The sequence below is a fragment of the Phyllostomus discolor genome, chromosome 1 (assembly GCF_004126475.2).
Source record: "Phyllostomus discolor isolate MPI-MPIP mPhyDis1 chromosome 1, mPhyDis1.pri.v3, whole genome shotgun sequence".
Taxonomy (NCBI): Eukaryota; Metazoa; Chordata; class Mammalia; order Chiroptera; family Phyllostomidae; genus Phyllostomus; species Phyllostomus discolor.
Window position 1 is genome coordinate 157,593,805 of NC_040903.2, and position 22,176 is coordinate 157,615,980.

The 22,176-nt window shown below is 34.5% G+C and overlaps 1 protein-coding gene across 1 annotated transcript in view; it reads left to right on the forward strand.

Annotated features, from left to right (window-relative positions):
- Positions 1-22,176, forward strand: part of CTDSPL2 (CTD small phosphatase like 2) — a 90,904-nt gene that overhangs the window by 32,569 nt on the left and 36,159 nt on the right.

Below are 22,176 nucleotides of genomic sequence, written 5' to 3' on the forward strand. Positions count from 1 at the left end.
GAAAGAAATTTCTTTAAAAAAAAGATTTTATTTATTTATTTTTACAGAGAGCAGAAAGGAGGGAGAAAGAGAGGGACAGAAACATCGATGTGTGAGAGATACATTGATCAATTGCCTCTCACAAGTCCCCAACTGGGGACCTGGCCCACAACCCAAGCATGTACCCTGACTGGGAATTGATCTGGCGACCCTTAGGTTTGGAGGCTGGCACTCAATCCATTGAGCCACACCAGCCAGGGCTAAAAGAAATTTTTTACCTTGAGTTGTTTCACTTCATTTTTCTTTTGCTCACTTTTTTTTTTCATGTCAAAAGGTAAAATTTCTTATTAATACTGGGGTAGCCAAAAAATCTATATGGTGTTCTCCGTAAAATAAAAAAACATTTTTCATTTTCACCAATAACTTTATTGATTTGTACATTTTGAGTATGTTGTCTATCTCCAGCATGATATACTGGTAGCTTTGATTGTTTTCAACAATATCTCAATTTGATCACTGTCAACTTGAACTGGTCTACCTGACCGACCATGGAGCATCATCCAGCAAAAAATATCCAGCATAAAACTTCTCAAACCACTGTGAACACATTCAAGCAGTCACAGCACCTTCTCCATACACTGCACAAATCTTTTTTGTGTTTCAATTGCATTTTTACCTCCTTGAAATAACAGCATCATATGTTGGAAATGTTGCATATTTCTTTTGTTTTTTAAGATTTTATTTATTTATTTTTAGAGATGGGGTAGGGAGGGAGAAAGAGAGCGAGAGAAACATAGATGTACCTAACTGCATTGTTTTGGTGCGTAGGCTGGCTGTCAGTCCACTGAGCCACACCAGCCAGGGTGTTTATTTTCTTTCATGTTCAATATTAAAATGGCTACATAAAAATTCACCAGTTTTGATGTTCTTTTTAAGTGCACACTTATATGACAGCTGTCACAATACAATCTAACAAAATTGTTTCAAATGAAGTTAAAGACAACTAATCACACTAGAACCATCTTACCCCTCCTCCCCCGCACAAAAAAAAACTGAATGAACTTTTTGACCAACCCAATATAGTAATACATTGTCTACTTAGAAAGATGATTTATCTATCTGCATTCTAATGTTTATGCAATGAAAGCATAGTATTTCATATTAAAGTATGGGTACTGACCAAGGGTCAGGTGCTACACATTCATACTCTGCCCCTACTTGAGTGATCTCCAGAAAGTCATTTATCCCTCTGAGCCTCAGGAAGACAGTAAAATGGGACTATACCAACAGTTTGTCTATCTCAGGGTTGTATTCAGAGTAGATGACAAACTGGCGGAAAACAGTTTGAGGAATTTTAATACACTCTATATTAATGGATGGTGCTATTAACATTCATTGTATGTAGATTGTATCACTGTTTACTATTGTGTTTTTTGGATTATTATTATTATATATTATAAATTTTCATTATAATGTAAATTTATTACTTTGATAAGTAGAAAAATAAATCACTATTGCTACTTATTGACAGTGGTAGATTTTGTTGTCATATAACTAATAAAGCCTAGTAACTATAAAGCATTGGCCGAGACTTTAGGAGTATTGTATGTTTGTAGAGTTTTTCTTTGTATTGATGGTTTAATCTTATTTTATTTTTCTAATATAAGTAAAAAAATTTTGTTAATTTAAATAGAATGTTTTAAAAGTTTCTTTGAGTTGCCCTGGCCAGTGTGGCTCCATTGTTTGGGCCCCACAAAGGGGTGGGGTTGCCAGTTTTATTCCAGGTCTGGGTGTGTTCCTGGTGCTGGTTTGGGGTGAAGGTTTGGTCAGGGCCTGTGCCAGAGGCAATTGGTTGATGTTTCTCTCTCTGTCAATATTTCTCTCCCTCTCTTTCCCTCTCCCTTCCCCTCTCTCTTAAAGTTTCTTTGAGTTAATTTTTATAAATCTAGTAGTAATCTACTGCAATTATATAACAAGCATTAAATTTCTTTCAGAAATATAAACTCCTGAATCTTTAAGTTCCTAATGGGTTGTCCTCAATTTTTGTTGATGGGAATGTTACTGTTTGTCAGTTTATTCTCTGACAAATAGAGAATAGTCAGTTTAGCAACTCTAAATCTTGTCAAGTTCTTCATCTTAGGAAAATATATCTACCCTTTTTAAAAAGATTTTATTTATTTATTTTTAGAGAGAGGGGAAGGGAGGAAGAAAGAGAGGGAGAGAAACATCAGTGTGTGGTTGCCTCTTGTGTTTGCCCTACTGGGGACCTGACCTGTAGCCCAGGCGTGTACCCTGACTGGGAGTTAAACTAGTGACCCTTTGCTTCACAGTCCAGTGCTCAATCCACTGAGCCACGCCAGCTAGGTCTACCCTTTGTTTTCTTTTGTTTTTTTCCTGCACATGCCAAGGGCAAACCCTCAATCACTGTCTAGGCTGAATATTTCTAGTTTTCATTGTATTACAGTTTATGATATATCACTATCTTGGTCACCCCTTTTTGTTGTTCATAAAAGAGTTTCCAGTGTCTCCTTACTGCTATTAATTTTTTACTTCCTTTGAATTGGGCATACTTCTACTATATTAACATGGCATTATGTTATATATTGTATTTCTTTTCTCCTTCACTGGTTAGATTTTTGCCCTTGTCTTAACTAAAACAGTCAAGATTTTCCTATAGAATCTGCCGTCATTTCTTTTTTCTTTTCTTAACCAACATCTAAGATTTTAAATTAATGCCTACTTACGCAAATATGTTAACTAGTATAGGACCATAAAAAACCTGTTTGCAAACTAGTATCTTATTCATTAATTAATGGTTTGGGGCAAAATCTTTCCTACAACTTCATTTAATTTTAATATGATTCATCCCAGATTTCTTTATTATATTCAATAAGATTATTATAAAAAATAGTATTTGAATGTCTTACTAAAATCAAGGTATACTTTTTTTTCTCCTGGTCTACAAACCCTGTGTTAGAAATAAATTAAAAGTTTAACTTGTCATGTATTATTCCTAATGAGCTTCTAGTACCTTCTAATTGTTATTCCTTTTTTGTCTATATTGTCATTACACTATCTCCTTATAATTTAAAATTTTCCTGAGTGTCTAATTTTACTGAGTATGCAATGCTTGCCCATGTTCAGTATCAATACAATATCATTGTCCTTTACAAAGTTTGGGTGGGGGTTGACAACTAATGTTTCTATAGTGTCTATTAGGTGCTTTATATTTGGTATTTCTTTAATCCTTAAACTATTTTTTGTTATTTTATAGACAAGAAAAACTGAAGCTTAGTGAATTTTGGTAATGTATACAATGTCAATAATCACAACAAAAGATATAATAAATAGCTTGCCCAGGATAAAAATAACAATAAAGAACAAATGAAAATTGAGCAGTTACTATGTGCTGTGCACTATTCTCAGTGCTTTAAGTATAATGACTTCTTTAAGCCTTACAGACCATATAAAGTAGGTGCTATCATCTGCATTATAGATGAGGAAACAGAGGCACAGGGAGGTTAAATAACTTGTGCAGGGTTACTTAGCTTTAAATAGCAACACTGGAATTGAAACCCAGGTACTGCCTTCAGAGCGTACACTTTTTTAAAAATTTATTTTATTTTTTAAAAATTGTTGTTGAATTTAGTTTTCTGCCTTTTTACTCCCATCCCAGCCCACCCCCAGCCCTTCCCACCTCCCTCCCATTTCCACACCCCCCTAGTTTTTGTCCGTGTGTCCTTTATACTTGTTCCTGTAAACCCTTCCCCTTTTCCCTTGAAATTCCCTCCCCTCTCCCCTCTGGTCACTGTCAGCCTGTTCTCTATTTCAGTGCCTTTGGTTATATTTCGTTTGTTTGTTTGTTTGTTTGTTTAGGTTCCTGTTAAAGGTGAGATCATATGGTATTTGTCTTCCACCGCCTGGCTTATTTCACTTAGCATGATGCTTACCAGTTGCATCCATGCTGTTGCAAAGGGTAGGAGCTCCTTCTTTCTTTCTGTTGCATAGAATTCCATTGTGTAAATGTACCATAGTTTTTTGATCCATTTGTTTACTGATGGGCACCTAGGTTGCTTCCAGCACTTGGCTGTTGTAAATTGTGCTGCTATGAATATTGGGGTGCATAGGTTCTTTTGGATTGGTGTTTCAGGGTTCTTAGAATATAATCCTAGCGGTGGAATTGCTGGGTCAAAAGGCAGATCCATTTTTAGTTTTCTGAGAATTCCATACTGTTTTCCATAGTGGTTGTACTAGTCTGCAATCCCACCAACAGTGCACTAGGGTTCCCTTTTCTCCACAACCTCTACAACAGTTGTTTGCTGCTTTGTTTATGATGGCCATTCTGACCCGTGTGAAGTGGTATCTCATTGTGGTTTTAATTTGCATCTCTCTGATAGCTAGCGATACTGAGCATCTTTTCATGTGTCTCTGGATCCTCTGTATGTCCTCCTTGGAGAAGTGTCTGTTCAAGTCCTTTGCCCATTTTTTAATTGGGTTGCTTGTCTTCTTAGAGTGGAGTTGTGTAAGTTCTTTATATATTTTGGAGATGAAACCCTTATCTGAGGTATCACTGGCAAATATGTTTTCCCATATGGTTGGTTCTCTTTTTATTTTAATCCTCTTTTCTTTAGCCATGCAGAAGCTTTTTATTTTGATGAGATCCCATTTGTTTATTCTTCCTTTATGTCCCTTGCTATACGTGACATATCAGTGAAAATGTTGCTGTGTGAAATATGTGAGATTTTCCGGCCTATGTTCTCCTGTAGGACTTCAATGGTGTCACAACTTATATTTAAATCTTTTATCCACCTTGAATTTATTTTTGTGTATGGTGTAAGTTGGTGCTCAAGTTTCAATTATTTGCACGTAGCTGTCCAGCTTTCCCAACACTATTTGTTGAAGAGGCTATTTTTATTCCATTTTATGACGCTGCCCCCTTTGTTGAATATTAATTGACCATAGAGACTTGGGTTTATTTCTGGGCTCTCTGTTCTGTTCCATTGGTCTATGTGCCTGTTTTTATGCCAGTACCAGGCTGTTTTGATTCCAGTGGCCTTGTAATACAGTGCAGTATCAGGTATTGTGATCCCTTCTACTTTGCTCTTCTTTCTCAAAATTGCAGCAGCTATTCAGAGTCATTTATGGTTCTATATAAATTTTTGAAGTGGTCTATGTCTGTGAAATATGTCATTGGTACTTTAATAGGTATTGCATTGAATCTGCAAATTGTTTTGGGTAGTATGGACATTTTGATGATGTTAATTCTTCTGATCCATGAACACAGTATATGTTTCCATTTATTTGTGTCTTTCTTGATTTCTTCAGTATTGTGTAGTTTTCTGAGTACAGGTCTTTAACCTCCTTGGTTAGGTTTATTCTTAGGTATTTTATTTTTCTAGTTGCTATATTGAATTGGATTTTTTTCTCAATTTCTACTTTCTTTTTTCTACAGCAAAGTTCAACGAATGGGACTTCTTTCTTAATTTCTACTTTCTTTTTTCTACAGCAAATTTCAATGAAACTTTGCTGTTTCATTGTTGGTATACAAAAATGCCTTTGATTTCTGGATATTGGCTTTGTATCCCACTGTTTTGCCAAATTCATTTATTAGGTCAAGCAGTTTTTTGGCTGAGTCCCTAGGATTTTCTATGTGTACTATCATGTCATCTGCAAACAGTGACAGTTTAGTTTTCTCCTTTCCGATTGGATGCCTTTTATTTTTTTTTCCTGCCTGATCGCTGTGGCCAAAACTTCCAGTACTATATTGAATAGAAGTGGTGAAAGTGGACAGCCTTGTCTTGTTCCTGATCTTAGTGGAAACGATTTTAGTTTTTGCCCATTGAGTATGATGCTGGCTGTAGGTCTCTCATATATGGCCTTTATTATGTTGAGGAATCCTCCCTCTATTCCCACTTTGCTGAGTGTTTTTATCATAAATGGGTGCTATACCTTATGAAATGCTTTTTCCACATCTATTGATATGATCATGTGGTTTTTGTCTTTGCTTTTGTTTATATGATGTATTACATTTATTGATTTGCAAATATTGTACCATCCTTGCATCCCTGGGATGAATCTCACTTGGTCATGGTGTATGATCTTTTTAATGTATTGTTGGATGTGGTTTGCCAATATTTTGTTGAGGATTTTAGCATCTCTGTTCATCAGCAATATTGGCCTGAAGTTTTCTTTCTTTGTTGTGTCTTTATCTGGTTTTGGGATTAGGATGATGCTGGCTTCATAAAAAGAGTTTGGGAGTCTTCCATCTTTTTTGGATTTTTTGGAGTAGTCTGTGAAGGATAGGGGTTAGCTCTTCCTTAAATGCTTTGTAGAATTCTCCTGTGAAACCATCTGGTCCAGGGCTTTTGTGTGTTGGGAGTTTTTTGATTACTGCTTCAATTTCTTTTGCTGTTATTGGTCTGTTCAGGCTTTCTGCTTCATCTTCATTGAGGTTTGGAAGATTATATTTTTCTAGAAATTTGTCCATTTCACCTAGGTTTTCAAATTTCTTGGGATACAGTTCTTCATAGTAATTTCTTAACAATCCTTTGTATTTCCATGGTATCAGTTGTAATCTCTCCTCTTTCATTTCTGATTGTTTGTTTGGGTCCTTTCTCTTTTTTTTTTGATTAGCCTGCTTAAAGGCTTGTCTATTTTGTTCATCTTTTTAAAGAAGCAGCTCTTGGATTCATTGATCCTTAGAATTGTGCTTTTAGTCTCTATGTCATTTAATTCTGCTCTGATCTTGGTTATTTCCTTCCTTCTGCTTGCTTTGGGCTGTCTTTGTTGTTGTTCCTTGCGTTCTTGTAGGCGTAGTGTTAAGTTGTTTATTTGAAATATTTCTATCTTTTTTAGGAAGGCCTGAAGGCCTGTATTGCTATGAACTTCCCTTTCAGGACTGCCTTCACTGTGTCCCATAGGTTTTGGTTTGTTGTGAATTCATTCTCATTTGTTTCCGGAAACTTTCTGATTTCTTCCCTAATTTCATTCTTGACCCATTCATTGTTTAATAGCATGCTGTTCAGTCTCCATGATTTTTAGTGTTTTGGGTTTTTTCCCTTTGGGTTGGTTTCTAGTTTCAGTCCCTTGTGGTCAGAGAAAATGCTTTGTATGATTTCGTTTTTCTTGAATTTGTTGAGGCTTGTTTTGTGTCCTATCATGTGGTCTATCTTTGAAAATATTCTGTGAGCATTTGAAAAGAATGTGTATTTAGCTTCCTTAGGATGGAGGGCTCTGTATATATCAGTTAAGTCCATTTCATGTAGGGCATTGTTCAATGCCACAATATCTTCGTTGATATTTTGTTTGGAAGATCTGTGCATTTTTGACAGTGGGGTGTTAAAATCCCCTACTACAATTGTGTTGCTGTCAGTATCTTTCTTGAAGTCCTCTAAGATTTTCTTCATGTATTTGGGTGCTCCTATGTTGGGTGCATATATATTTACAATGTTTATTTCTTCTTGGTGGATTCTTCCCTTGAGTATAATGAAGTGACCTTCTGGGTCTCTTTCTGTCGCCCTTTTTTTGAAGTCTGTTTTGTCTGATATGAGTATTGCTACCCTGACTTTTTTTTCCTGTCTGTTTGCTTGGAAAATTTGTTTCCAGCCCTTCACTTTCCGTCTGTGTAGGTCTTTTGTCCTGAGGTGGGTCTCCTGTAGACAGCATATGTGTAGGTCATGCTTTCTTATCCATTCGGCTATTCTGTGTCTTTGATTGGAGCATTTAATCCATTTACGTTTAAGGTTGTTATTGATAGGTACTTATTCATTATCATTTTCGTACCTGTGTTTCTCTCTCTTTCTTTTCCCTCCTTTCCTTAAAGCAGTCCCTTTAGCATCTCTTGCAGAGCTGGTTTGGTGGAGGTGTATTCTTTTAGACTTCTTTTGTCTGGGAAGCTCCTTATTTGGCCTTCCATCTTGGTTGAGAGCCTTGCTGGGTAAAGTAGCCTTGGTTGCAGGCCTCTGGTTCTCATTACTTGGAATATTTCTTGCCATTCTCTTCTGGCTTGGAGCGTTTCCATTGAGAAGTCAGCTGCTAACCTTATCGGGGCTCCCTTTTGTGTTACTTCCTGTTTCTTTCTTGCTGCCTTTAAGATTCTCTCTGTCTTTGAATTTTGCCATTTTAATTATGATGTGTCTTGAAGTGGGCCTCTTTGGGTTCTTCTTGATTGGGACTCTCTGTGTTTCCTGGATTTGGTGACTTTTTCTCATCAAATTAGGGAAGTTTTCCATCATTACCTTTTCACACAGGTTTTCTATCCCTTGCTCTTCTCCTTCTGGTATCCCTATTATACGGATATTATTACGTTTCATATTGTCCTGCATTTCTCTTAATCCCTCTTCATTCTTTCTGACCCTCTTTTCCTTTTCTTGCTCTTTCTGGGTGTTCTTTGCTATTTTGTCCTTCAGCTCACTGATCCGATCTTCTGCCTCGTTGATTTTGCTTTTGATTCCTTCTGCTGTGTTCTTCAGTTCAGAAATTGTATTCCTCATTTCCTCTTGGCCCTTGTTGATAGTTTCTATTTCCTTTTTCATGTTGATAGAGTTTGCAGTGAGTTCATTGTAGTTTCCCTGTAGTTTCTGGTAATTCACTGTGAGCTCCTTGAGCTTCCTGATAACCATTGCTTTGAACTCACTATCTGATAGTTGAGTTGCCTCTCTTTCATTTATCATTCTTTCTGAGGCTTCCTCCTTTCCTTTCATTTGGGGATTGTTTCTTTGTCTTCCCATTGTTTGTGAGACTCTTCTTGTTAGCCTCTGCTTTTTTTTTTTTTAAGATTTTATTTATTTATTTTTTTAGAGAGGGAAGGAAGGGAGAAAGAGAGAGAGAAACATCAATGTGCGATTGCTGGGGGTCATGGCCTGCAACCCAGGCATGTACCCTGACTGGGGATCGAACCTGCGATGCTTTGGTTCGCAGCCCATGCTCAATCCACTGAGCTACGCCAGCCAGGGCTCAGCCTCTGCTTCTTAAATTATCTGTTCTGACTCCCTGGGTGTATGGTGTGAACTTCTATGGTAGAATACCTGTGAGATTCAGTGATGCAGACTCCTCGATCTCCCGAGCTCACTGGTCTTGGGCTGTCATTTAAGTTGGCTTTGGGTTTGTTTTGATTGTTGTTGGGTCTGGTGGGTCCTTCCCACCAGCTCCTTAACTGAGGGTCACTCTGTCCACCACCTCTTGTATTTTGTTGTGGTGGTGTGGGCAGGTTGTGTTGAAGCTGGTTCTTCCGTGTGTACAAGGTTTTGATGATTCTGTCTTGCTCTTGTTCAACTGTTTGTTCTGGGTAATTTCTCCACTATTTAGTTGTATTTCCAGATAGGTCCTGGGTTGAGGTTCCTTCAGCTTTTTCTGTTATCTGTTGGTGGTTCCTTTGTTGTTGGATTTCCTCTTCCAGCAGGTATCTTAGTGTTCACAGCTTCCACCAAGCAAACTTATGGTTATTCATTAGATTTCCCCAGACCCTTGATACTGGGGATGGATGTACCCTCCCAAATTTATTTCTTCAAAAGGGTGTGCAGTGTTTGTGTGAACTCAGTCTTTAAATTGTGACGGTTTTTCCCAAGGCCCAACTTCTTTCCACTAGAGCCTACACTTTTAACCCCTGAACACTACTGCCTCTCCAATAAGTGACAGTGCTGAGATTTAAACCCAGGTACATTTCACTCTGGTATCTGTGGTCTTTTTCCTATACCATTCTGTCTCAGTATAGCTAGATATTGTCTGTATAGCATTATCTATCTTGTGTAGGAATTGAAAATTATTCTTGAGGAAAGTAAGTAAGAGTTGAGTCTTCCTATGCCACCCACTTTGTCATTTATTTATATTCTGTCATTAGCTCAAAGCTTGAGGCTTATCCTTTTTATAGGAAATATATTTTGAATATATCATTATCCTTTGTCTTTAGTCTTTCTGACAGCATGATAGGCTACTCTGTCAGTTCCACAAGTGTCATTTTCAAAACCAAGTTAGTTAGACAACTCCCTCTGTTGCCACTTTTATTTCTTTGGTACCTTTCCTTTTTTTCTTCTTTTGGACTTTTGAAGTTACATGACTAGAATTGAACTTTTAGACAAGTTTTCTCATTTGAGCTGCTCCCCTTCAAAGACCTCTGATACTGCTTTCATGCCTGTTTCATGAGTCTGGCGCTTTGAAACTTGCTCTCCTTATATCAGCCTACTTTTTTGCTCTTTACTATTATGATTTCTAGGACCAGTGGCTACTGGTGTTCTTGACATTTTACTATAACCGACCCATTTTTATATTGCTAGCAAGTTTTAATCTGTGTTCTAGTCTTAACCTTGCATAAATTAGCCATGAGAGTATTTAGGTAATCTAAACATAGGTTGTTCTAAACATGTATTTATGAATATAAAGGGTGTGTTTTAGTTTTCTAGGGCTGCTACAACAAAATACTGCAAACTTAGTGGCTTAAATAATAGGAATTTATTTTCTCACAGCCCTGGAAGCTAGAAGTCCTAAGAGCAAGATGTCAGCAAGTTGGTTTCTTCTGAGGCCTCTTTATTTGGAGAAGTGGCTGCCTTCTTGATGTGTCCTTACATGGTTGCTCCTTGTTCTGTGTGTTGTCTGTGTCTTCATCTCCTCTTCCATAAGGACACCAGGCTCTGGTGGATTAGGGTCTACCCCAATGACCCTATTTTAACTTAATTGCCTTTCTGAAGACCCTGTCTTCAAATATGGTTACATTCTGAGGTTCTGGGGTTAGGGCTTCAACAAATGAATTTGGGGAGACCACAGTTCAGCCCCTGTTGGGGGTGAATGAAATCTTTGATCTCTTTCAGATCCACATTTTATGTTTCAAATACTTAACCACTTCTCAGATTCCAGAATTATGAAATTGTCAGCAACTGCACTCAGGAATTTTCACATGCAGCCTTTCTGCTTTTAATATAAGATTTCTTGTATATGTTTGAAGTGAAGGCCTCACAACTAAAATATATTTGCTTTATACCAGGAATGTCTCTACACCTTTCTAAATAGGTGGTTTCTAGAACTTCCCATAATGAAATGATTTTTTTCCCTCTGTTCTTAGCTAAATACTGTTATGCTCTCATAGTTAAGGATCATCAATTTCCACATGGTTGTAATTCTAAAGAAATAGTGAAATCCTTCCCTGTTATACTAAATTAGTGTCTTTAGATCTTTTAATTATGACCCATAGAAATACATCTTGTAGTGTAGCCATACATACCAAACAAAACTCACCCTAAATATATTTTATGTGCTCTGATTTTTCTTCTTTTCTGTTGTCTCTTATTCTCCTTTGAAAAGTGATTTTAATACTTTAAATTGGTTTTATAATCTACTGATGTGTTGCATTCTTTTATATGAAAAACATGATTAAATGAAAACTATAACTTTTGAATTACCAAGCTTCATAGTTTATTTGGAAATTTTCCTCCTGTCAGAGTTAAGTCCCCCTTTCTAGATGTGTTTTTTAACAACTAGATTAAGAAGTAAATTATCATATATTATGGAATGAAAAAATTAGAAACTTAGACTGGCTGATTGAACTCAATGAAGGAAAAGGTAATTTGTTGTAATTCATTCACATTCTCTCTTGCCTTTTCTTTCCTCTCTCTATTTACATACATACGTATGTACATACAAACACAAAAACCCTACATGCATGCATGTATTTATATATTTCCTTCTTCTGGCTTATGAACTATGTGTATTTAGCACCCAGATCTTAGTTTCTAAAGACTGCCATCTTTCACTAAAAGCTACTGGAGCTCTGTGAAGACATGTCTTGTTCTACAGCTTGAGGAGTAACAGATTATAACCTGGAGAATGAAATAACCCATGAGACTGCAATAAATATGTAAGAGAGTGAATGAAGGAATGAATAAGAGAGAAGGAAAAGCTTCTTCTCCCTCTTCTACCCCACCCTGCTGTGGTTATCCAGTTAGTCAGACTTTCCTTTCCACATTAAATTAATTGATAACTTGCTTAAAGTCAAAAGCTGTGTATATTTGGTTCTGTTTTTGAAATATACTGTTTCATTGATCTATACATCTGCCTTTATACCATACTGCATGGTCTTTTTTTGTTTGACTTTTATAGTGAGTCTTGAAATGAGATAGTGTAAGTCCTCCAACTTTGTTCTTTTTCAAGTTTGTTTTATAATTTTAGATTCTTTATACTTGCATGTGAATTTTAGAATTAGCTTGTTTTCTCAAAACCTACTGGAATTATAATAGAAATTGTATTGACTATGTAGATAATTTAGTTAGAATGGACATCTTAACAATACTGAGATTTCCAATTCATGATCATGACATATCTCTTCATTAACAATTGATGTTCTTAATTTCTCCCAGTAATGTAGAGGTCTTATACAACTTTCACTAGTTTTATTCCTAGATATTTGATGTTTTATGATGGTATTTTAAATGGTATACATTAACTATGTTTTGCCATGTATAATGTACACATTTTTGGCCAATTTTTGAGGGAAAAATAAGGATGCACATTATACATGGATAATACCTGAAATACCTAGTATCTGTTCTTGTGTTTTGTCATTATTTGTTACATAAGATTTTTTTGTACCTTAATGTTCAAAAATAAATGCTAAAATTGCTTTATAAAGAAAAAACTAGTATCTAAATACAAAAAAATAAAAAATTGAATTAAAAAATTTAAAACAAAAGATTCTTTTTACCTGAAAGTTTGGGCCAAAAATGCGGGTGTGAATTATACATGGGAGCATACTGTGCACAGCAAAATATGGTAAATTTTTTTATTTTCTAGTTGTTTATTGCTAATACACATAAATATAATTTTTGTATATTGACCAGGTACTATGTGAAATTGTGTGAAATTGCTAGATTCACTTAATAGTTCTAGTCTTTTAAAAAAATTTCATAGGTTTTTATACATATATAATCATATATACCAGATAAGGACAGTTTTATTCTTTTCTGATCTCTAGCCCTTTTATTTTTCTTCACTTGTTTTGATTAAGACCTTTAGTACAGTGTTAAGTAGAGGTAGTGAGAGCAAACACCATGTCTTTGTTGCTGATATTAGGGGAAAAGAGTTTGTTTACCATTAAGTATGATGTTAGCTAAATGGTTTTCGTAGTTATCTTTTATTAGTTTGAGGAACTTCTCTTCTATTTTTAGTTTGTTAAAACTTTCCATCATGTTGTTGAGTTTTGACAAAGACTTTTGCATCTGTTGAGATGTTCTTTAGATTTTCCTTTTTTATTCTTTTAACATGGAGTAGTGCATACATTATTTTGAATGGGAAACCAAACTTTCAAGTATTTCTGGATTTGATTGCTTTGTTTTGTTTTAAGGATTTTTATATCTTTATTCATGAGGATTTTAGTCTGTAGTTGTCTTGGTTTATCCTACTTTCAGATTTTGGGATCAGAATTATGTTGTCCCCTCTGCTTGTATTGGTTTAGTAATATTTCATGTTTAAATAATTAGTAGAATTCACTGGTGATTCTGGAGTGGGATTTTGGGAATGTGACCAGAAGTTTCTTTTCAGGATAGCTTTTATTATCAATTTGATTTCTTTAATATATATGGGATTGCTTATTCCTTTCTTATTTCAGTTTCAGTCATCTTATATGTTTTTTAAGGAAATTTGTCCATTCATTCAATTTTTTGAATTATTTCGTGTAAAGATTTTATAGTATTTCTGTATTAATCTAATAATGCCCATAGGAGCTATAATGATTCTCTTTCATTCCTGATGTGGATAATTTATGATTTATTTTTGTCTTGATCTGTCTTGCTACAGCTTTATCAATTTCACTCTTTCAAAGAACCAACATTTGTCTTTGCTCATTTTGTTTTCTATTTAATTGATTTCTACTTATTATTTTTAATGTTTTCTTCGCTTTTAGTTTTTTAGCTCAGATCAGGGATCAGTTAACTTTTTCTGTAAATATTTCAAATCAGAAATACAGGAGTGGGCAAAAGTAAGTTTACAGATGTTCATATGGAAAATAATATAATTAATAATAATATAAGAATCAACTTGTATGTTTTATGTACTCAAAACTGTAGACCTACTTTTGCCCACCCTGTATTTTAGGCTTTGCAGACTGCATTGTTTCTATTGCAGCTACAATGCAGTTTTTCCATTGTAGATGATACATAAATAAGTGAACATGACATGGGCCACTGATACATGAATTGCACATAATTTTCTTGTGTCATGAAATACTGTTCTTTGAGTCCCCTCCACCGTTCGCAGCCAAGCATTCAAAAATTTAAAAACCATTCTTAGCTTGCTGGCCATGCATAAACCGTTAGTATGCTGGACTTGGCTTTTGGATTATAGTTTGCTAGCACCTTACCTAGATCATTAAAAATACACTTTTATTTTTTTTCTAGTGGAAGCATTTAAAGTTACAAATTTCAAAGCACTGCTGTACCACATTTTATTTTTGTTACCTTCTTATCTTTGCAGTTTATTCTTTGACTCATGGATTATTTAGAAACGTGTTTTTTATTTTAATTTTCCAAATATTTGGCCATTTCTTAGATATCTCTAATTGTTAATTTTTTAATTTAATATCATTGTGATTGAGGAATATACTCTTTATGATTTTATTTCTTGGGGTTTTTTAAATACTTTTAACATACCTGTGTTGGTGAATGTCTTGTGTATCTAAAAAATATGTGTATTCTGGAATTGTTAAGTGCAGTGTTCTCTAAAGTATCAGTTAGATCAGATTGGTTGATAATAATCAAGCATCTCATTTTTAAAATCATTTCATCATTTTCTAAGTTAGGGATATTAAAATATCCAACAGTTCTGAATTTGCTTTGCCTTTCAGTTCTGTCAGTTTTTGCTTCATTTAGTTTGAAGCTCTGTTAGATCCATACACTTTATGGATTGTTGGGTGTAAATTGTTGTGAAATGTCTCATTATCTCTAGTAATAACATTTGCCTTGAATTTTACTTTTCCTAGTACTGTTATAGTCACACAGCTTTCTTGCTGAGCATTTGTATGATACACATTTTCTACCCTGTGTATAAATACACTCTGTGTTTATATTTAAATTGTCATATTTAGTCTATTTACATTTAATGTAATTATTAATATGGCTACATTTAAAGGCTCCCATTTTGCTATATATTCTGTTTTTATTCCATTTGTTATTGGTTTCTCTTATCCCTCTTTTGGTAAACTATCTTTTAGGATTCGATTTTATATCCTGTATTGACTTTTAAAAAATTAACTTTATTGAGGTATAATTCAGTATAATAACACACTCATTTAAAGTATTATGTTTTCATGACTTTTAACTGATTTATATACCCAAGACCAAAAAGTACCCTTGCAATTTTTACAGATAGTTTCATAGCATCACCTTAAACTACCATGGATGTGCTTTCTATCATTATAGATCATATTAATCGTTTCTGGAGTTTCATATGATTGTAATGATACAGTGTCTTGCTTCCTTCACTCAGCATAGTTTCTGGGTTCATTTGTGTTATTGCATGTATATCTGTAACTTAACCATCCCCACCGCCCACCCCGTAGTCGTCTATTATATAATACATAGCCTGATTTGGTTATCCATTTGGATTGTTTCTGGTTTTTGGTTATTGTGAATACAGGTCTTATAAATATTTGTATTTGAACCCATGTGTGGTCATATATTTCAGTTAAACTTCAGTAAATAAAATTGCTATTGCTAGATTATATATGATATTTTTGTGTGTGTGGTAGCTTTATTGACATATAATTCAAAGATCATAAAACTCACCCACTTACGGTATAAATTCAGTAGCTTTTGGTATAGGCACAGAGTTGTGCAACCATTACCACAATCAATTTTAGGCCATTTACATCATCCCCCAAAGAAACTCTGTATGTACCCTTTCACTATCACCTGTCAACTCCTCTTTCTTGCCTAGGCCTGAGCAATCCCTAATCTACTTTCTATCTCTGAGTAGATGGCCTGTGCTAGACATTTCATATAAATGGAATCATACAGGGTGTAGTCTTCTATGTCTGGCTTCTTTCACTTAGCATAATATTTTCAAAGTGCATCCATTTGTACCATGTTTCAGTACATCATTTTTTATTGCCAAATAATATTCCATTATTATTATTATTATTTCATTATTATATGATTATACCACGTTTTGATTATCAGTTCATCAGCTAGAGGATATTTGGGTTTCCATATTTTGGCTATTATGAAAAATGACTGCTGTGAACATTCACATACAAATTTCTCTGTCACATCAGTGTTTCTCTCCCTCTCTCCCTCCCTTTCCCTCTCTCTAAAATAAATAAATAATAGCTATTTTAAAAAAAAGACACTTTACCTTAAACTGCCAGGCTATTTTCCATCTATTTGTGCCATTTTTATATTGTATCTTAACGATGTATGATAGTTCCACTTTCTCACATCTTCACCAATATTTGTTATTGTTAGTCTTTTTAACTTGGGCCTTTCTACAGGGGTGGGGTGGTATTTCATTGTGGGGTTTTTTTTAAGTATTTAAAAAAATGTTTTTAAAATTTATTTTTAGAAATAGGGGAAGGGAAGGAGAAAGAAAGGAAGAGAAACACATGGCCCCTCTCACATGGCCCCCACTAAGGACCTGGCCTGCAACCCAGGCATGTGCCCTGACTGGGAATCGAACTGATGACCCTTTGGTTTGCAGCTCATGCTCAACCCACTGAGCTACACCAGCCAGGGCTCATTGTGTTTTTATTGTGCATTTCCCTGATGACTAATGATTTTGAGTATTTTTTTTCATGTGCTTGTTTGCCATTTGTGGATCTTCTTTTGTGAACTGCTCAATTTTTTTTCTCCTTTTGGGGGAGGTGACTTTTTAACTTGTGATTTCATTAGTAGTGCTTCTTGAGCAAGTGGTTCTTAAAGTTTTTGATCTTAGGATCCTTTACTTTCTCACAGGTATTGGAAACTCTAAAGAACATTTGTTTATGTGGGTTATATCTATCAGTATATCATTAGATATTGAAACGGAAGAATTTTGAAAATATTCATAATTACAATTATATACCTACTGCATGTTAATACAAATGAAATTTTAACTATTTTCTGAAAACAAAAATTTGTGGGAAGCAGGACATTATTTACAGTTTTGCAAATCACTTTAATCATGGCTTCATAGAAGGTAGTTTATCATTGAACCATATCAAGAAAACTACACATGTATTGAGAAAAGGGAAGAATATTTTAATGTCCTTGTTAGATAATTACAAATACTCCATTGATACTATTTCAAAACTTGACAACTGGTGTAATATCTTAAGCTCTTCTTGTTCCAAGATTGAATTTGAAAGCAATGCAATGATCTTTTTGTTGGTCTGTCTTGCACTTGAAATGGATCTTTTACCTATGTATGCCTTGTAATATCATGCACTGGTTATTTGGAAAATATTGGTTCACTGAATTACACAGATTTTCCATGTGTGTCCACATTGACATAACTTTATTATTCATTATTTAAAAATCACATTTCTGAATATCTCCACTCAACAAAAACAGTCTCTAAGCATTGGTAAGCTGTTAAGCTCATGGTGCTGAGTTCACGTTTTCTAAAATTCCAGTTTTTGCTTGAAAGCTCAAATTACAGTGTTGACAACAAAAAAGTGTCAGTTTTTCTTGAAGTGACAGGCTTGCTTTGTTCACTTTTCAGAAATAGTAAAAATAGTTTTCCATCAGAAAAGGTAATCTATTCAGGTTATAAGTCAAACAGTTATTCAAATGCTTTTTCTCAAGACAGTTGTAGAGGCACAAATTTGCAGCAGAAGTACATTGTGTATGCTTCCAGTCTCATACAGAATGTTAACACATATTTAAGGGTTGAGATTTAATTAATTTTATAGCCTCATAAAGGACAATCTTAAATAGAACCATCCTTTTTTTTCACCCCTGCAAGTGCATGGCAATGAAAAATACAATGACTATTGGGTGTCAGTACCTTGGTTTGTACTCAGGTGGTAGTAGTCATATCCATCATTGCTTTTGAAGTTAGTTCAAATGTCAGCACAAGTTATTTCATGGTAAACTGAGATGTAAAAAATTATTCACCACTTGTGTTTCCTACCATGCATTAACAGTAAAGAAGGTCTTTGATAATTAGATTTTTGATGATTAATTGGTGCTAGTACCGGAGTGTCGCAGGTTCAATTCCCAGTCAGGGTACATACCTGGTTTGCAGGCCCCCAGCAACCACACATTGATGTTTCTCTCCCCCCCCCCTCCCTTCCCTCTCTAAAAATAAATAAATAAAATCTTTAAAAAACAAACAAACAAACAAACAAACAAACAAACAAAAAACCCCAGAAAGTCCAGCCACATCTGTTAAGCCATAAGTACAATTCTGCAGACCAGATATTAACTCCTTTTTGTGTTTGCAGATAAGTTTTTAATTCATTGAGTAACTTTATCCTTGGCAGGTGGAAATGCCTGTTTTCTTTTATTGACTTTTTATTTAGTTGGCTTTAAGTGCAACTATGCAAGAGTTTATAAGTCTTTCAGATATTATGGACACTTTTCAACTGATACACTATAACTTTTTAAATACTTCATTGGTATTTTATTTTTAGTTTGAAAAGCTATAATCGTTTTTGGCTTTTAAAGAAATCAACACGTATATGTTTAAAATATTAAATTCCTTGTTTTAAAAATGCTGAAAGATTTCAAATGACAGTGCAATTGAATTGGCACCATAATTCAATTTAAATATGTTGTGTCTTAAAACATAAGACATAATAAAACAACATAATGTTTATGGCTAAAAGAAAAATAGGTTTATCATATTTTCATTTGTAATATATAATTTCATCCAATTTCTTTGGAGTAGATTTCCCCCTTTTGTAAGAGAATACTAATGTTTTTCTTTCCATCAGTGTAGCAATAAATTGAAATCACACATCATTTAATCTCCCTTTTTAAATTCAATGACCTATTTTTAATTATAAAGTTATAAATTTTATTTTAAAATATTACTAAATTCTAAAATAATTGTTTTAGATTAAAAAGCTTTAAACCTAATTTAATATTGGAATGCAAAACAGGAGTACTCTCATTGTGTTTCTACATATATTGAAAAATGGACTCTTCTTGTCTTTGCACATATATAGGAAATCTGAGACTTTAAAATAATAATTTACCAGATCATAATAAGGCTATAGAGATTATAGCAGGTGTAACTATTGAAGATAGCTAGTTAAGAGCACAGTAGAAGTAATAAACACAAAAATTTTTTATATTTACTCACACATTCGCCTAAGTAGTGTTCAGTCCTTACTGCAGATTGAGGATATCATTTGGTGTTATTTATTTTATGCCTAAAGAACTTTATTTTGTATTTTGAATTCTGTCACGTTTTCTCAGAATGTCCTTAAAAGTGAACGACTAAAAAAAAGCTTTTCATGTATATCTTACCAATTTTTAAGTTTATAATTTTTAAATTTTGTCAATTACAGTTGACATTCAGTATTATTACTTTCATGTATACAGCATAGTGGTTGTCTAAAATAAATTGTTTCATAAATTTATATAATGTATGAAGTTATCCCCTCAATAAATCTGGTACCCACTGGCACCATACATAGTTACTGTAGTTTTATAGCTATACATTCTGAGCCTGTGGTCATTATGTACTATATCTTAGTCCTCATTTGTCTTTGTTATACAGGGTGGGACAAAAGTAGGTTTACAGTTGTTTATATGGCAAATAATACAATACTTAATAAGTGAAAATGCAAAAGTAAATACTGTTTTGCATACTCATAACTGTAAACCTATTTTTACCCTACTCAGTACACATATTCAGTATGTTTAATGCTTACTCTCATTCTTCATGTCATTGTCTGTAGACATTTTTGTCGTCTGAAGTCATTTTGGTTCTCTGAAGCTCATTCTTGAGTAGTGTCACAAAAAGTGTTCATGTAACAATATTCTGATTTCTTGCATGTTGCTAATGGTGCCCTTTGTATTTGAAAATCAGCTCTGACTGGTGTGGCTCAGTGGGCTGGGCATCGTTCCGCAAACCAAGAGATTGCCAGTTCAGTTCCCAGTCAGGGCACATGCGTGGGTTGCCGGCAATGTCCCCAGTTGGGGGTGTGTAAGAGGCAACCGAACAACATTTCTCTTGTTCTTCATTGTTTCTCTCCTCCTTTCTCCCTCCCTTTCCCTTTCTCTAAAAATAAATAAATAAAATCTTTAAAAAGAAAATCAGTTTTGCTGATTTTCTTTTGCTGCATATTAAAATTTTGCTGCATATTAAAATTTTGGGTTTCCATTTTCTCTTCTTGATTATTTTAAGTTTTATTCCATTTATTTTCTGGCATTTAAAAAAAAACATTGCTGTCAAAAGTTGGATAATCTAATTTCCCCTTTATTAATAGTGTTTGCCTTATTCTCCAAAGGATTTTTTCATTAAATTTTATTAAGTTTAGGATACAAATTGGTATTTGTTTTTCTGGGTTGATAGTTCTAGTTAAACAGTACTTTTTCAATATGTAATTTCAAATCTTTTACTTGAGGAAAATTTTCTTTGTTCTTGTGCTATGGTTTGCTTAGGTTTTCTTCTTCAAGGACTACTGTTTTCTGTCTGTTGGGTCTTTTTCTGTCTTGCAATATTTGTCACATTTTGATGTTTTAAAGTTTTTTTAACCTTTTTATCTTCTGTTTCTCCTAAAGTCATAATCTATTCTGTTTATTCACTTTTATGTTCATTCTAGTTCAGTCTTTGTTTCTGAAGTGATTTTTTTATTTCTAATTATTTTGTTCTGTCACTTCATTTCTGAATTTTTCTGACTCTGATGTATGTTTCATATCATTTTCTTAATGTCTTGTTTTGAACTAGGTTATAATTTTTAAAAATATTTATTTTTAGAGAGGGGGAAGGGAGGGAGAAAGGGAGAGAAACATTGATGTGTGAAAGAATCATGGATTGGTTGCCCCTTGCATGCTCCCAACCCAGGACCTGGTCCACAACCCAGGCATGTCCCCTGATCAGGAACTGAACCAGCAATGTTTTGGTTTTCAAGACGATACCCAACCCACTGAGCCACACCAGTCTGGGCAGAAAGTTATAATTTTTATCTATTCTCTGTGCATGTTTTTCTGACATGCATGTTTTCTTCATCTTAGAGATGTTATTTTACTCCTTGTGTGTTTTATTGTAATAATTTTTTCGGGATTTGAAATCAATAGTTTCTTTTTGCTCATTTTTATATGGTACTAGATTTTTGGAATTATTAGAGGGTGTTGTGATTTAGGGTATCTTTTTAAATTGGTTTTATTATTTTTGTGTAGTATTAAAAAATGTGATTGCTTTTTGAGCTATCCTGTCACTATCCCTACCCCATGTTTATCTGCAACTTCTTTTCCCTTGTTCTCTCGTGCATTTCTTACTTGGTTTTGGTTACATTCTCAGCAGTTTCTCCCCTGCCTGGAGCCCTATTCTAGAAGGAGCCATAGGTGGTCATTTTCAAGAGTTTATAAAAGCTAATCTGCTCTTGCTTCACTCTCACCCTGGACCCCTTTGCTATTGGATTGGGCAGCAGCTCCCTCTTCCCCTTTTTTCCTGATCTCATCAAATTGGCCTGCCGTGCTTTCTGTTGAATACCTACCTCTTAACTATTTTGGACTTCTGTTCTCAGATGCATATACCTTGTTGCATCCTTGTGCTTTCTTCTGCACTGGTACATAAGGGCACTTAAGTTTGTGACTGTTGGTTTGTTTTCATCCACATGGAGTTTGGGGGAGTTACCTTGTGTCCTGGTTTTATTTTAAATTTACCTTTGGGTTTTGGTTGCCTCTTTAGTTATGTGTATTTCCTTTGGGATTCAGAGATTTAAGACCACTACCTTCCCAAGATTTTCCCTGAAAAGCCTGTCTTAGAGACAACTTTGAAAAATGCAAATTCCAGAGAAGACACTATAGGGTTATTACATTAATTAAAACATCTTATACAGTAATGTGGAACTCTTGTTTTTCATAGTTTCTCTTCTGAAAATCATATCATGTCCAAAAACTTGTCCCCAAAGTATACAGTTGAATATCTAAGGAAGACCAGGATTGGTTGGCTGACTATATTTTAGAATTGGACCATCATCAGACATTTGAATACATTATTCTGAATAATAGGATTTATTATCAATCATTGAAGAATCTTAACCTTGATCTTAATAACTTGTGTTTC